We start from the raw sequence: 16,203 nt of genomic DNA, 5'->3' as shown, positions 1-16,203 counted from the left end.
CTTATTCAAGATTTCAAAATAAAACATGCAGAGTGATTGTCAGAACATGGTTCAAGAATGAAATCACATGAGAAGATTCTTGGGCTGGAGAGGTGGCTCAGCCGTTAAAGGCTAGGCTCACAACCAAAAATGTAAGAGAAGATTCTGAGTGCTTGTGAAAATCTCCAAGAAACAAGTATAAAAGTCTTGTGACATCAGTTTCTTCATAAACACAAAAACACAAAATTTTTTTTTGAATTATGTTTTCATGCTCCTCTCAGGTGCAGCAAATAGGAGTGAGTTTACTTCAGATTATTCATTACAAGTGGCTACATTATTTGTTTTTATGCCTCTATAGAAAAACATGCTTTTGCTGCATGCAGCAGCTTGTCTACCATATGCAGCTTGGCCTTGTGATTATACACTTTATTCATGCAATCCCTTCAAAGTATAAATTGTCTGATGCTCTGAATAAAGTTAGCTATTGCATGAGACTTTAGTCTGCCTCATTGACCACCTCCATTCTCCTAGGTCCCGCCCCTACTTAAGCAGTAAACAAGTGTTATCCTGAACAAAGGTCTGAAGTCAACCAAGAGATAAGACAGTAGGGATCCTCAGAGAAGGAGGTAAATGGAAATAATGGGCAGAATCCACAGGGCTTTGCCTTATGTCAAGCTTATACATCATTTTTTAAAGGAAGGAGGAACACAAGTATTAAAAGCACAACTATTAGATTGCTTGAAAGTTGGTTATAATTATAATCCCTGGTTTCCAGATGAAGGAACTTTAGATGAAGAAGTATGGGGCAGAGTCTGAAAAAATATTGAAAAGGTGTATAGGCCCAGCGTTGGTGGCACACGCCTTTAATCCCAGCACTCGGGAGGCAGAGGCAGGCAGATCTCTGTGAGTTCGAGGCCAGCCTGGGCTACCAAGTGAGCTCCAGGAAAGGCGCAAAGCTACACAGAGAAACCCTGTCTCGAAAAACCAAAAAAAAAAAAAAAAAAAATGAGTCCTCAGAAGATACCTGCAGATCTTCTCTATACTCTCTGTTACCCCAGACTCCTAAGGCTCCTCTCTAATTAAGGCTGTAACAGAACACCAGCTGCAGGCTCACCTCCCCTCCACCCACATCTCCTAGGGATCCCACAGACCAATCCAACCTGGCATCCCTTCTCCCACTGAACACCATGTGTCAGCTCCAACTCAGGCAGACACCTGCTGGTCAATCTTAGGTCATATCAACCAGAAAACCAGGTGGGCTGCCCAAACACCTTCTCCACTCTCTCTTCTCCTCCAGAGCCAATCCCACCACTAAAGCTCAGCTATTTTTACCACAGCAGGCCCTGGATATTCCAACATAGCTGAGGCACAAGAAAAAGGCCTTAAAAATCAAGTATAAGAAGATGATAGAGGTCCTTAAAGAGGAAATGAATACATCTGTAGAAGAAATCCAGGAAGGTTCAAACAAACAATGGGAGGAAATGAATAAATCCTACAAAGGAAGCCAAGAAAAAACAAAAATTGTTTAAGTCCTAAATATGGAAATAGAAGCAATAAAGAAAAAACAAATTGACAGAATTTGGGAAATGAAAAACTTACAAACTGCAGAAAATAGTCTCACCAACAGAATATAAAAGATGGAAAAGAGAATGTCAGGCACAGAAGATGTGATAGAAGAGATGGATACATCAGTCAACAAAAATGTTAAACCTAAAAACTGCCTAACATAGAACATCCAGGAAATCTGGAACACTATAAAGAGACCAAACCTAAAAATAATAGGAATAAAGGAAGGAGAAGAGTCCCAGCTCAAAGGTCAGAAAATATTTTCAACAAAATCATAGAAGAAAACTTTCCTAACCTAAAGAAGGACATGCCTATAAAGGTACAAAAAGGGTTCAGAACACCAAATAGACTGGACCAGAAAAGAAAGTGTCCTCAGGACATAATACCCAAAACACTATGTTCTGCTTATACCTTATGGGTGTTAGCTTGATGTTTTTGTGGGAGTCGTAAGGGTGGGAGCAGGTGTGTCTTTGACTCTTGAGACTCTTTGCCTCCTGTTGGGTTGTCTTGTCCAGCCTTAGTATGAGGGCTTTTGTCTTGCCTTACTGTATTTTGTTTTGTCATATGTGGTTGTTGTCTCTTGGAGGCCTGCTCTTTGCTGAGGAGAGATGAAAGGGGAGTAGAACTGGAGTAGAAGGAATGTGAGGGAAAGCTGGCAGGAGTGAAGGGAGGGGAAACTGTGGTCAGGATGTATTGTATAAGAGAAGAAGAATCTATTTCCAATAAAAAAAAATACATAAATGATATAACTCCTAATAATATTCTGTTATACTCATAGATCACTGCCTTATCCAGTCATCATCAGAGGAGCTTTCTTTGGCAGCAGATATAAATAGATACAGAGACCCACGTCCAGACATTACATGAAGAGGAAGCCTAAATAGGTCTCCATCAAATCCCTCCTCTCAAAGTTCAAGGAATCCCATGGAAGAGGGGGAGGAAAGAGTGTAAGATCCAGAGGGGATGGAGGACACCAGAATTACAAAGTCCTTTGAATTAACTAAGAAAGGCACATATGAGCTCATGGAGACTGTAGAAGAAAGCACAGGGCCCACATGGATCTCTACTGGGTCCTCTGCATATATATTCTAGTTATTTGCTTAGTATTTTTATGGGACTCCTGACTGTAAGAACAAGTGGATCACTGAGTCTTGTGCCTGCTCTCAGTACTCTTTTCCTCCCATTGAGTTGCTAAGTCTAACTTCAATATGATAGTTTTTGCTTCATCTTATTATATTTTATTTTGTCATGTTTGGTTATTTCTTTAGAAGCCTGTTCTGCTGTGGGATGTTCTGTATAGCAAATATGTTAATAAATAAAACACTGATTGGCCAGTAGCCAGACAGGAAGTATAGGCGGGACTAACAGAGAGGAGAATTAAGGGAACAGGAAGGGAAGGAGGAGACTGCCTGCAGCCACCACCAGGACAAGGAAGATGTAAGGTACTAGTAAGCCACAAGCCATGTGGCATAGTATAGATTAATAGAAATGAGTTGAATATAAGAGTAAGAGCTAGACAATGATAGGTCTAAGCTAATGGCCAAGCAGTTTAAATAATATAAGCATCTGTATGTTTATTTTATAAGTGGGCTAAGGGGCTGCCGGGGATTGGTGGGACCTGAAGAGAAAACTCTCCAGCTACACTGTTCTTTTCTAATGAGAGGAGGAAAAGGAGTAGATCTGGAGAGGAGAGAAGATGGAGAGTGTGGGGGGGGGACTAATCAGAATATGAAAAAATAGTTTATTTTCAATAAAAGAAAAATAAATTTTAAAAAAAGACAAAGAAGAGGCATATAAACAAGGGGGAAGATCCCCTTTCAATTTGCGGCCACATGGGCATTAATTCAGACTGTTAACAAAAATGCTTAAGGATGATAAGAAGGATGTTAATAATTAAGAAGAGATGAATAAATCCTGAATGAATATAAACTGTTAGGGTTCATGAGAAGACACATGCGCAATCAACAAGAACATTTAATTTCTCAAGAACAAAAATTCCAGCATGCTGGGATCAAACCGACCTGACCAAGCGGCAAAAATGGTGGCCCTGAGAGAAGCTCGCAGGCTCCTTTTAAGCAAGATTAGGGGAATTCCAGGGAGGAGCGGTTATTCTGGGGGCTGATTGGTGGATTTAAACAAAATATTATAGTATCGGTAGGTGGCTCTCGTGGTTAGGGACTTTCCAGCAGCAGGGTGGGGAAAGCTATCTTTAGCTAGCAGAAAGCTGTGGGTGCCTGCTGATTGGTTGCCCTGAGTTGTGGTTTTTCTGAGAACAGCTTGCTCAGTTCCAGTAAACCAAAACTGAGGCCTGGTCTCTGGCAAGGCTACTAGGAGCTTGCCATGGCCCTGGTCTGGCTCTCTGACCCTCTCATAAACTAGATAATCAAATCTTAAAATTGGTAAAAGAGATTTCCCCCATTTAGGAAATATCGAAAGTGAAAACGGGTCTAGCTGTGCCGATGATAACTCCCTCAGCTCCCTTCCTGGAGCTTCATTTAGATAAGAATCCTCCATTGGCTGAAGATGATCCTGAAGCATGGGGTGAGGAAGCGGATGATCAATCTAATCTTGAATTCTCTCCGCTTCCTGATGAGGATTTAGGAGAGCCTGTGAAAATGTTGTGTTTAGCTAGGCAAGCTAAAGCAGGACAGGGAATAAGAATTTGTTTACCAATTCCTCCCTGGGTTCATGATCTGCACTTGGTATTTCCAATGCACTAACCAAGCTATTTAAAATTCTAGAAGGAAAGTCATCCTTGGATACTCTTCCCCTATTATCTCTGGAGGAAAGAAAAGAACAACTCTTTGAATCCAGACTAAAAGATTGTGTATCATGTGGATCTTTCACTGCCTTTAAACTTGCTGGGTTTCCCCCACTAAGTTGTCTCCTATAGGTATTACAGCACAAGAGGACAAACCTTTGAAATGGATTCATTTACACCATAAGAACCTTTACCTTACTCTTCTTGATCAGTTAGTCAATCAGAGGAGGACTTGATGTCAATAATTATACAGATTTGATCCTTACTGTATTATATTACCCTTAACTAAAAATCAACTTTAAAAACACTATAGAACCCTGTGAATTTTCAAATTTCATTTGCAAATTTCTATGGAAGGATAGAAAATCATTACCCATCTGGCAAGCTATGGAATTTTCTCATACAAACTGAATTTGTGATTATAGAAATTGTCCAACCTCTCCCATTCCACAGTCAGACACACATTTTATTGATGGTTCATCTAATGGTATAGGAGGGATTCACGGTCCAGATACTCATCAATCTAATTATACTTCCTTTTCCTCAGCCCAACAGGTGGAACTGGCTGTTTTGATTCATCTATTATGGTTAATTCATAAACCCTTAAATATTATTTCAGATTCTGGTTATGTTGTAAGATTATTTCCAGCAGTAGACTCATACTTGTGTACACTCTAACCTCCCTGGTTTCATTGCAGAAGGAAATAAGCATGCTATGCACTAACCAGCCCTATTTTTTACTTCTCTAAAAGAACATTGGGAAGGGGTATACATCTGTCATTGCAGATGGATCCACTGAAATATTATGGATTCCTCTTTGACTCCTCCAGCTACAGGCCGTCAAGGATGATGGAGGAGAGCAAGGAGACACCAGAAGTCACCAAAAAGATAGCAAACCTGTGGTGATATATTCTGTACCCTAATAAAATATGCCTGAAGATCAGAGAACAGGCCACTAGATTAAACATAGAGGCCAGACAGTGGTGGCACACACCTTTAATCCTAGCATTCAGGAGGCAGAGATCCATCGGGATCTCTGTGAGTTCAAAGCTACCCTGGACTATATGAGATTGACTCAGTCTAAGAGAGAAACACAGCCAGGTAGTGGAGGCATACACCTTTAATGCCAGTACTTGGGAAGCACACATGCCTTTAATGACTAGGCAGAGGAAGGTATGTAAGGCGTGAAGAGACAGGAACTGGAAGCCATTTCAACTGAAGAAACTCATTTGGCTAGAGGCCTATCAGCTGAGGCTTTTCAGGCTGAGGAGTCCTAGAGGTAAGAGGTGGCTTATTCCTTTGTCTCTCTGATCTTTCAGGCAAATTTTATTAGGGTACACAATATATCACAAACCTCCAGTTAAAGGTCAAAAAGAGATATCCACCATATCATCAGAAGTCATGTCTACCCACCAGGGCAAAGCTAAGGCCCTATGTACCAAAGGAGAAGTTATTCTTGTTGGACCCCAAAATCTGGGGGTCTCAAGTGGGCGCCCCAAGAACCCAGGCTCCAGTCTAGTTGATGCAATAGCAAGAGGTTTTTATTAAGCTTCTATATAGAAGGGCAAACTCTGCTCCAAAGAGCAAGAGCCACATCTTACTGCAGCCCCATAAGGGCTTATAAAGGAAAAACCCACAAAACCCACAAGATTACAATTCCCATACAGTTTCGTTTCACAAGATCACGGTCTGGTTACAGAGTGATCACAGAGGGGGTACAGTTATGTCAACAGGTACATTCTTCCTGAAACCTCAAGGGGGCGGTATCAGGGAAGGAGTGGAGTTTACACAAAGGTCACAGTGGTCCTTCCTGGAACACCTGCAACTATCCCAGTCACAGTTGAGCACATCTCTTAACAGAAATCTCTTTACATCGTTATATGGTTGCAGGGGTGATTGAGTAGTGGCTGAGTCAGGTTGCCCTTGGAACTAGATTTTTAGTTTCTCATTTCCTGGTGCTTGAAGTTTCTCCCTTCCTGAGGCTTGGGGTTGTAAACCTGAAGGGCTAGGGTCTTTCAATTCTATGAAACACACAGATGTGGTGGTAATCTAATTGTACTGAATTATTATTTTGATTGTATGTTAATAAATAAAGTTGTCTGGGGGTCAGAGCTATTAGAGCCATAGCAAGAGTGTGGCGGTGGTGGCACACGCCTTTAATCCCATAAGATCTCTGTGTGTTCAGGGATACAGTCAGCATTGGAGACATATGCCTTTAAGACCTAGGGGGCTGTACATTCAGACAGTGATGAGGCAGTCATGTGTTTGGGTTTACAACCAATGAGAAGGCAGAACAACATACTATAAAAAAACGAACCGACAGGAAGTAGGTCTCTTTTCACGAAGCTGGGACAGCAGGAGGAAGGGTGAGATTTTAGCTCTGAGCTCTGACCTCTCGGCTTTCTCTTTTACATTGTTTCTGTGTTTCTTATTTAATAAGACGGTTGGTTACATCTACATCTGGCGCCCAACGTGACAAGAATCCATTAAAAACTGCTTGGCTTGGCGGCAGGTCCGCTTTCCTGCAAGGGCAGCAGGCGGCCCGCGGCGGCGGCGGCGGGCGGCGGCGGCGGCGGCGGCGGCACGCGGTGGCCGGCGGCGATCGGCTTCTTAGTCCGAGCAACGGCTTCTTAGCCTGGGTCTAGTTCTGCTTGACCTCAGGCTGGACTATCGGTGAGCTGCTTGCTTAAATCCTGCTTGCTTAAAGCCGGTGCTACAAACAACTCAGAGTTGCCCTGCCGAACAGGGCCCTGCCTGTAAAGCCAATGCACGTGGTCGGAGCTTAAGGAAGTCAGACCCAAGCCTTGACTCGGCACAAGAGGGAACACGTGGCTGCATTTAAACTTTAGCCAGCTACGCTTTCTTGTTTTCTCTCTCTCTCTCTCTCTCTCTCTCTCTCTCTCTCTCTCTCTCTCTCTCTCTCTCTTTGGATTTACACCTGGGACACTAGGTGGCTGCTTTGAAAACCCCATCAGATTTCTACTGTTCTACGCAGATTTGGTAAGTCATAACATATCAGCTATTTTAAAGGAAACTATCTAAAAGAGAATTTTTTCCACATTAAAAAACAAATGGGTTTTATGTGTACATTGGAAGAAAATTGTTTTTTGTTCGAAATTTTAGGCAGTCTGGCAATGGAAGAACTATATAATATTAGTATTGGTGGAATTATGCACCTTATCACTATAATAATCCACATTTTAATATTTAAAAAGATAGTCAATTTAAGTGCCAGGATAACAGCTTTAGAAGAACTTGTTAAACCTGTAAAAATTCAGACAGAAGAAATTAACAGTGAAGTTGTTTCAAGTCGGGATCATAAGGTTGCAGAAAGAAAGCCTGTTTTCACACAGTCATCCTTAATTTATCCTGTAACCGTACAGCAGATGCCTGATCAAATGGCTACACAAAATAATTGGACTCCAATTGAAATGTTGGATTTAAAAAGGTTTAAGGAGGCAATAGTATCTTATGGCATGCATTCCCCATATGTAAAGCAAATGTTAAACTCTTGGTCAACATATAATAGGATAGTACCACAGGACTGGCGGGACCTTGCACAAGGTGTTCTGGAACCCAGCCAGAGACTTCAATTTCTGACTTGGTTTAAGGAGGAGGCTAAAAACATAGAAAAACAATGGAGGGATAAAGGAATACAAGTTTGCCAGGATCAGCTTATGGGCGAAGGCCAATATGCTTCAGCACAAGCACAATGTTTATATGATGTCCAAACCCTAATTTTATGTCGAACGGCAGCCTTGAATGCATGGGACAAAGTTGAGGAACCAGGAAAAAAATCTGAGTCATTTACAAAGGTGAAGCAAGGCCCAAAAGAGTCTTTTACAGATTTTTTTTACAAAGACTGGCTTCAGCAGTAAAGAGAATGGTCTCGGATTCAGAAGCTGGTAAGGCAATAATTGAATCTTTGGCCTTTGAGAATGTGAATGCAGCATGCAAAAGAATAATCAGGCCATTAAGGGCAAGATCTGCACCTATGGGAGATTGGATTAGAGAAACAATTAATGTTGAGGTTGATGAGCATGATGATACATGGGTAGGAGAAGTAATTTCAAAAGGTTTGAGGAGTGTTAGATGTTTTGGATGTGGAAAGCAAGGACATTTGAAAAGGGACTGTAGACAGGTCATTCCCAGAAACAATGTTTCTTCAAGGAACAATGGCAACAGAATGCCCCTTCCTTCTGGAGTATGCAGAAGGTGTGGTAAGGGAAAACACTGGACCAACGAATGTAGATCAACAAAGGACAGACAGGGTAATCCTTTGCCTCAGTCTTCGGGAAACTCCCAGAGGGCCTCACGCAGGCCCCCAGTGCAAATCCAGTTCAAACCTTTCCTGCAGCCATAGAGGAAATGCCTGCTCTAGAGAGCGATTAAATAACCAAATGCCTATTGGAATAAATCATGCTGGTCAGGATGATGAAACAGAGAGAATAGAAAATTCAGGAGAAAACATAAAGAAAATTTTTTGGCAAACTTCTATTAATGAACAAACACCAAAATTAACAATAAAAATAAATGGTGTTTTGTTGTCTGGTCTGGTAGACACAGGTGCGGACGTTACCATAATTGCACCAGAATTTTGGCATCCAACTTGGCCTCTTCAGGAGGTAAACATTCAACTGTTAGGAATTGGGACATTATCTCAGGTGAAACAGAGTGCAAGATGGCTCGAATGTATAGGTCCAGAAGGACAGAGAGGAAAATTAAAACCATATGTGGCTAACATAACTATGAACCTGTGGGGTCGAGACTTGTTGCAACAATGGAATACTCAGATTAACATCCCTCCAATCTCAGAAACAAATCATAAACTAGCACATGTTACTGAGAGAAATATTAGAAGATATTGTTCTAATGAGTGGTCACCAGCCATCCATATTATACAAGAACAGGGCACAATAACTGATGATCTTCCAAAGACACCAACAGCTCTACCTTTAAAATGGTTAACAGACAAGCCTGTATGGGCCCAGCAATGGCCTTTAACAACAGAGAAACTCCAGGCTTTAGAAGAGCTGGTAGAAGAACAGTTAAATGCTCAGCATATTGAAGAATCAACCAGCCCTTGGAATTCTCCTGTATTTGTTATTAAAAAGAAATCTGGTAAATGGAGAATGGTAACAGACCTTAGAGCAATTAACAAAATAATTCAGCCAATGGGCTCTCTACAATCTGGGATGCCTTTGCCTACTCTGTTACCAAAAGGATGGCCTCTCATAGTTATTGATTTAAAAGACTGTTTCTTTTCAATACCCTTACAAGAAAAAGACAAAGAAAGATTTGCTTTTACAGTGCCTACTTATAATAATTCTCAACCGGTTAAAAGATTTCAATGGAGGGTCCTCCCACAGGGAATGTTGAATAGCCCAACTCTGTGCCAATATTTTGTACAACAGCCATTGGAAGTGATACGTAAAAAATTTCCTAAATCTATAATTTATCATTATATGGACGATATTTTACTAGCTGACTCAAATGCAGATACTTTAGAAATAATGTTTGAAGAAGTAAAGAAAATTTTGCCTTGCTGGGGATTACAAATTGCTCCTGAAAAGATACAAAGAGGAGATTCTATTAATTATTTAGGATATAAAATAGAGCTACAAAAAATTAGACCCCAAAAGGTGCAAATTCGGAGAGATAGACTACAGACTCTTAATGACTTTCAAAGATTATTTGGAGATATTTCTCATCTACGAACTATTGTTGGGGTAAAAAATGATGAACTGACTAATTTGTTCAAAACCTTAGAAGGTGACAAGGACTTAAATAGTCCAAGAGAATTATCACCTGAAGCTGAGAAAGAATTAGCCTTGGTAGAAAAGAAAGTGCATGAAGGACACGTGAATCGTATTGATCCAAAGCTGTATTGCATTTTGGTTATCTTACCTTCTAGGCGTTCTCCTACTGGAATATTAATGCAGAGGAAGATATTATATTGGAATGGATATTTTTACCAAATAAACCAAATAAAAAATTAAAAACTTATGTGGAAAAAATCTCTGACTTGATTTACAAAGGAAAATTGAGACTTCGTCAATTAGCAGGCATAGACCCAGCAGAAATTGTCGTACCATTAACTAAGGAGGACATTGAAAAATTATGGACAGAAAGTGAACCTTGGCAAAGAGCTTGCAGTAATTTTTTGGGAGAAATTAACAGCAAATATCCCAAAAGCAATAGAATTGATCTTATAAAGAGAGCTGAATGGATCTTGCCTCGAATTGTATGGCAAAAACCCATATCTGGAGTTCGTACATTTTATACAGATGCCAACAAAGAAGGAAAGGCAGGTTACAAATCAGAAAATTTAAGTAAAGTGGTTCAAAGTCCGTATAATTCAGTTCAAAAATCAGAATTGTATGCTATTCTGTTGGTATTAATGGATTTTTCAGAACCTCTCAACATAGTAACTGACTCTCAGTATGCTGAAAGAGTGGTGTTACATATTGAGACTGCAGAATTTATCCCTGATGCTTCAGAATTAACTTCACTATTTATTCAATTACAAGATACAATCAGGAAAAGGAATCATCCTTTATATATAACTCACATTCGATCCCATACTGGTCTGCCAGGCCCTCTAGCACAAGGCAATGATGAGATTGATAAATTATTGATAGGAAATGTGCTGGAAGCCTCAGAATTTCATAAAAAACATCACGTCAATAGTAAAGGTTTAAAAAAGGATTTTTCCATAACCTGGCAACAAGCCAAAGAAATAGTAAAGAAATGTCCTACTTGTTCCTTCTACAATCAAACGACATTACCAGCAGGATGTAACCCAAAGGGTACTCAGAGAAATGAAATCTGGCAGATGGACGTGTTTCTCTTTGCAGAATTTGGAAAATTGAAATATGTACACCACACTATCGATACTTATTCAGGATTTCAATGGGCAACTGCTTTGAGTTCTGAAAAAGCTGATTCTGTAATCACTCATTTGCTAGAAGTTATGGCCATCATGGGTATACCTGCACAAATCAAAACTGACAATGCTCCATCATATGTCTCTGTTAAAATGAAACAGTTTTTTGCTTATTACAATATAAAGCATATTACAGGCATACCACATAATCCTATAGGTCAAGCAGTTATAGAAAGATCAAACAGAACTCTAAAGGATATGCTAAACAAACAGAAATGGGTAACAAAAACCCCCAGAAATAGACTGCATAATGCTCTTCTAACTTTGAATTTTCTGAATGCCAATGAGAAAGGAACAACAGCTGCAGAGAGACATTGGATAATAGAAAAAAACTACAGAATTAAATCAGCCTATATACTTTAAGGATGTGCTGACCTCAGAATGGAAACCAGGGTATGTATTACATTGGGGACGAGGTTTTGCTTTTGTTTCTACAGGAGAAGATAAGCTGTGGGTACCATCAAAATTGATAAAGGTTCGATTTGAACAAGAGAGACCTCTTAATTGAGGAGGTGATAGTTCATCAACCAGCATGAACATCCAATTTAAACTAACTGGTATCAATAACACATGCCTTTTCATTTAATCAGATAATAACTTGTCAAAAGGAAACATCCCCAAAATTAGTCTTGGGGAAAGGTTTTTGTTTTTGTCTTGTAGGAGAATGAAGGTTAAGGAATCTGAAGAACACTGGACAAATGAGACAACTGAAGAAAAGAGACAAATCATCTATCCCAAGAAACAGAATGAAACGGTGTATGGGTATATATTATCTAAAAAATTTTATGTCTTCCTAAATGTTTGTTTCTGCTTTTCTCTAAAGATTTAACACTATTGGTTTTCTAATAGTCCCAGTTCAATTAAAATTTAAAGCTGACTTTGGAGTTGGAGAATGGCTCTCTCCTTCTTTAAACTCAAGCATGTTGTTAAAAGGAAAATGCAAACTCCCTGTATCATGCCAGAATAAGAGCCATCTTCTGCTATGGTACAGGACAAAAGCAAAATTAATTAAGGGACTATTCTATTACTAATCTCAACTCTTTGATTCTATTCTGATTCTTTAAACTTTTCTCAAAGTATAAATTTTATATCAAAATTTACAAGATTAATATATATATATACATTTTAAACTTTGTTAAGATATGAATGGTCACATAGAGTACTAACTAATTCTAGAAAAAAGGCTAGCTGCATATATATGTTTTTGTGTTCGAGTCTCTTATCAGTTTTCTGCAGGAAATCACGGCCAGGCCTAACATCAACTGAAGTCTCCAGAAAGAAGATGGGGCCCCACAACAACAACAATTCCACGTGGACAATAATAATATCATTAAGCTGACAAACATCATCCACAGATCAGCTTTGAACTACAAGGTGCTCAGAGCAAATTTGAGATGACTAGCTGAGATGATCCAGTCTCAAAGACTACTTGAATAAGGACTTGAGATAAACCCTGAACTTTGGCATTATACACAGACTGGATAATGAAGGATATAGTTACCTCTCCTAGAATTTGACAATTAACCTAAAATTTTTCTTTCAGGATAAAGAAAACTTCGCCCATACCCAGCAGGGAGCAATTTTAAGAATACGACGCCCACATTCCCAAAGAGGTGGTGTGGGGCTGGTGGTTTTTTGGTCTTTTTAATGGGTTTTGGGTCTGGAATAATTTTCAGTGTTTAGGGGGTTGGTTACAAGTTATTGTCAAGGGTTAGGAAAAAGGCTAAGCAAAGGAGATTAGATTTAAGTTTCTTGTTTAAAAAAAAAGAGAAAGAAAGAAAAGAAAAAGACAATTACTAGTTTTAAATACTTTACATTGGATTGAATTGTTTTATATTGTATACAAATTTGAAACTGATATTGTTAGAAAATGCTATATGTATATTTCTAATTGTATTTATACCATTCATTTAACAATGTAATGCAAATTTCTGATCCTTGAATGTTATTATTATCAACTATTAGGATATAAAGAAATGAAAGCTAGTAGTTAGACATTATCATAGAACTTGTAGTCATATTAGATATGTTTTAAAAATTGAGCAGAGATGTTTTAGACAGGTCATCTTCAAACCCTTCAGAGATCTACAGAATATGGCATTTAAAATGTTTTAATAACTTAGAAAATTTTTCTTTTTTGAGACATGTCGGCTCCTGGCAGTACCAATCTACTTTAGAGAAAATATGGGCATTGAAGAAACTGCATATGGAGTCAACTTTCATTCTGGCAAAAGTTAGCCACTGGACAACAAAGTATCCTCGAATCAACAGGTCAAAATGGACAGACAGATCACGAAACAAGGGACTACTGATTCTTGCCAAAACAAGTGTGGTCATGGCTTTATCAAAAGGCATCTTCTGAGGCCAGGACAATATGGCCCCATCCCTGAAGTGGCCTTTGCATCCGGAAAAGGTACAGTGCCCTTTTCTTCGAAGGCAGCTTAACAGGCAGAGGGCCGATGGATTCTGTTGTACAATGGAACAGCAGCTGAAAGCTCATGCCTCTCAAAAGTAGACTGGCATTTAATAGAGGGATGTGGAGAAGAAGGGGATGCTGAGATGAAGCCATATATACACAGCCAAGAAGAATGGACAGCTGAATTAAAAAACTGTCAACAATTTCCAGAATTTAAAATCCTGAATCATTACAGGACACTAGTGGAATTCAGGTGTTTCTGGTACGTGGACTGCTCTCACCCAATGTGAGGTTGAACTGTTGACCTTGTGTACATCCTACTTCACAAATGAGTCTGTCAGATACACTAAGCCTATAGGCTGAAGATGATACCCCAACACTGCGGAGAAACCTCAGGTGACTGCCCAGGCAGATGGCTGTTTCTGTCAACTCACAAATTTTTTGGAAGTTGCTTGCATGCACTTCCTGTTTTTTATTTTTGTTAGCTAATATTATTCCCTTCTAGGGTCTCTGAGGGAGTTGAAGATTAGTTAGTTATAGTTGAAGATTAGTTAGTTATGGTTGAAGATTAGTTAGTTATAGTTGAAAATTAATTAGGATAGAAAGTACATTAGATACATCTTGGAATTACCAAAATAGGATAGATAATGGAATTATTTTCTCTGATTTGTCAAATACCTGTTTAGGTATTTATTACTTGTATATATTGTATATAGTTATTGTACTTTTGCATATAGTTTTTCTTTTGTTAGTTATAACCTTTTGCTTTTTTTCTTTTTCTTTTTATTAAAATAGAAAAGGGGAAATGTGGTGGTAATCTAATTGTACTGAATTATTATTTTGATTGTATGTTAATAAATAAAGTTGTCTGGGGGTCAGAGCTATTAGAGCCATAGCAAGAGTGTGGCGGTGGTGGCACACGCCTTTAATCCCATAGATATCTGTGTGTTTAGGGTCAGAGCTATTAGAGCCATAGCAAGAGTGTGGCGGTGGTGGCACACGCCTTTAATCCCATAAGATCTCTGTGTGTTCAGGGATACAGTCAGCATTGGAGACATATGCCTTTAAGACCTAGGGGGCTGTACATTCAGACAGTGATGAGGCAGTCATGTGTTTGGGTTTACAACCAATGAGAAGGCAGAACAACATACTATAAAAAAAAGAACCGACAGGAAGTAGGTCTCTTTTCGCGAAGCTGGGACAGCAGGAGGAAGGGTGAGATTTTAGCTCTGAGCTCTGACCTCTCGGCTTTCTCTTTTACATTGTTTCTGTGTTTCTTATTTAATAAGACGGTTGGTTACATCTACACACAGAGCTCTATGTCACCTGAGAATCTCTTTCTAGGCATGCTAGCTGCATTAACCTGTGCAGCTGTGGTAAGTGTCTCTTACAACACATATATTGGTCTTCATCCTCCTTTGCTTCAAATTGTAAATAGGATAGGACCAGATCCTGTTATCTTTACTAATAACTATGTTTATGCCTGGACCTTGAGACCATAGTAGACTCATTCATTCATCTGAAGAAGGGACTATTTATTTTATTCACTTCCCATTTTCATAGGCCATTATAACATTTTTGTTCCTATTAAAAGGCAAATATGGGCTTACATTCTATAAGACACCAAAACTACTAATCATATGGGTTTCTTTTGAAGCTATTCTCTAGATTTTTCTGATCAACATAATAATGTTACCAGTAGTACTAGACATAATTTGGATTGGATCCCTGTTCATGATGGTAAAGTATTACACACAATGCTTTAACTGTTCTAATATTCATCACTGTGGTTTGAAAGAAAATGGCCCCCAAAGGGAGTGGCACCATTAGGAGGTGTGGCCTTGTTGGAGGGAGTGAGTCACTGTGGAGATGAGCTTTGAGTTCTCCTATGCTCAAGCTACACAATTCAAACATCAGTAATTCACCACACATTTCCTTCCCTCTTTTGAATTAAATATGTATATAGCAATGACTAAAATGTCCAGATTTGAAGGACAAAGAGCTGTAGCTGTGCCACTAATTACAGGTCACCTGTGTACAGTGTCATGTGTTCTCCTCATTCCAGCTATCAATAACAAAGGATTTTGAGGAAATGTAAGAGAAAGACCACATCATCTCTCTATCCTCTCTAACCTCCCTGAGTGAAATACATTTTTCAGGATTTGTGAATTGAAGAGGTACCTTTAAAGAACGTAAGAACTTCCAGCTTCAACACCAACAGACACAGGGCTGGAAAGTATCACCCTCATCCTTACAGTAAGAGGGGGAAAATACAGCACGATGAAACCTGATGACTTCTCTTGGACCCATTGGAGAACTAGCTGACAATCCAAACCCACACCCCAGAGTCCGGAAAGACCGGAGACTAAACTATAGAGAAACACACCGAGATCAGTTTACCTGAAGCAGAAAATACCAGAATCTGGGAAGTAGTATATGTCCTGGGAATTTTGTCAGTTATGTGGGCAAAGTGTGGGCTACCCTTGGATTTAAAAAAAAAACCCCTAGGGCTACAGTTTTATGGCTCTCACACAT

At 39.4% G+C, this 16,203-nt stretch overlaps 1 long non-coding RNA gene across 3 annotated transcripts in view; it reads right to left on the bottom strand.

Moving 5' to 3' along the window:
* Nucleotides 1-16,203, bottom strand: part of LOC119088928 — a 55,961-nt gene that overhangs the window by 15,780 nt on the left and 23,978 nt on the right. The gene's annotated exons all lie outside the window — the stretch shown is intronic.

This window comes from Peromyscus leucopus, chromosome 13 (assembly GCF_004664715.2).
Source record: "Peromyscus leucopus breed LL Stock chromosome 13, UCI_PerLeu_2.1, whole genome shotgun sequence".
Taxonomy (NCBI): Eukaryota; Metazoa; Chordata; class Mammalia; order Rodentia; family Cricetidae; genus Peromyscus; species Peromyscus leucopus.
Note: the sequence above shows the minus strand (reverse complement) of the source record. Positions and strands in the feature narration are given on the sequence as shown.